Source organism: Orycteropus afer, unplaced genomic scaffold (assembly GCF_000298275.1).
Source record: "Orycteropus afer afer isolate SDZICR_OR568_19922 unplaced genomic scaffold, OryAfe1.0 scaffold00084, whole genome shotgun sequence".
NCBI lineage: Eukaryota > Metazoa > Chordata > Mammalia > Tubulidentata > Orycteropodidae > Orycteropus > Orycteropus afer.
In genome coordinates this window covers 10,662,298-10,663,751 of record NW_006921671.1, presented here as the reverse complement: position 1 = coordinate 10,663,751, position 1,454 = coordinate 10,662,298, and the positions used below count along the sequence as shown (strand labels likewise).

Genomic DNA, 1,454 nt, shown 5'->3' with positions numbered 1-1,454 from the left:
AAACATGTACACCTAGAGTCTCACATTGTGATAAGACCTACGTAAAATATGTTTTCATATCCTGCTATACTATTTATTGTGATACACTGAAAAAAAAAAATACTTGGGAAAGCATAAAGGCACTTGTAGACATTATGGCATGAGTGAAACAATGATGGCTTATTGGATAAATGTTCTCCTGAAGCCTAATGTCATTTTGACCTAAAGTCTTCTTAGAAAAGGGGACACTTTGATTCTGTTATGGTCATTGTGATTCAGGCCAATGAGATCTGGATTTTTCACTGTGGTAGGTAAAATTCTGGGTCTTGCTTATGTCAGCCCAACTTGGCTGGGCCATGATTTGAGTGGCTTGGCAGCTGGATGTAGTTATTCTCCATGATGATATTGGATGTGGTGTAATCATTTCCATGATGGAATCTTCTAAGAGCAGTTAATCAGTTGAGGAAGAGTTGCTTTCAGGGTGTGGCCTGCATCTAGTGTATATAGAGAGGATCCTGCATTTGGTTCAGTCTTCATCTCCAGTTCCTGGACTTGAACCAGTGGCCTGCTGTGTTGCCTACCAATCTTGGATTTGTCAGCCTCAGCACCAGTGGCTGCATGAGTCAGGAGAAGCCTCCAGCTTGTTCCAGTGGGCCTGGAAGGCGGAGCTGAAGGCCAAGGTTGAGGGGCCTCTACTCAGCCCCTAAAGCCGATACTCTGAACTCAGATCTCTAACCTAGTCTTCCGCTAGAGCCAGCATTCTAAATTTGCACTTCTAGCCTCCTAAATTCTAAGAGAATAAATCTTTGTTTGTTGAAGCCATCCACATATGGTATTTCTGGTAGAGCAGCACTAGAAAGCTAAGACAGTCCCACTGTTCCAGTAAGGTCTTCTAAATCTATATTTCACTGATTCTAAGACTCTGTAGATTATAAGACATATCTCATTATCAAGGATGGCAAAAATATATATATTTTTAAAAATGGGCTTCTTAGGATTCATGTTATATGGTATTTCTTGTTATCATTTGCCTGTTTCTTCTTTTCAAATTGTAGCCAAAGCATGTCTTATCTTGTTTTTAATTTATAAAGGCATATCCACCCACTGCCACAGAGTCAATTCCAGCTCGTAGTGACCCTATAGGACAGAGTAGAATTGCTCCATAGGGTTTCCAAAACAGTGGTCTTTATGGAAGTATGCCACCTCATCTTTGTTGTATAGATTGGCACCGGGGTTCAAACCACCAACCTTTGAGTTAGCAGCCAAATACCTTAACTACTGTACCACCAGGACTGCTCATAAAGGCATATAAATTTATATAAATGTAAATATATACATATATATATATTGTTGTTGTTGTTATGTGCCGTTGAGTCAGACCCGACTCATAGCAACCCCTCCTTGGGTTTCCGAGGCAGTATCACTACGGAAGTAGATTGCTCCATCTTCCTTCTGAGGAGTGGCTGGTGGGTTTG

At 40.9% G+C, this 1,454-nt stretch overlaps 1 protein-coding gene across 1 annotated transcript in view; it reads left to right on the top strand.

Moving 5' to 3' along the window:
* Positions 1 to 1,454, top strand: part of IFIH1 (interferon induced with helicase C domain 1) — a 77,437-nt gene that overhangs the window by 49,772 nt on the left and 26,211 nt on the right. The gene's annotated exons all lie outside the window — the stretch shown is intronic.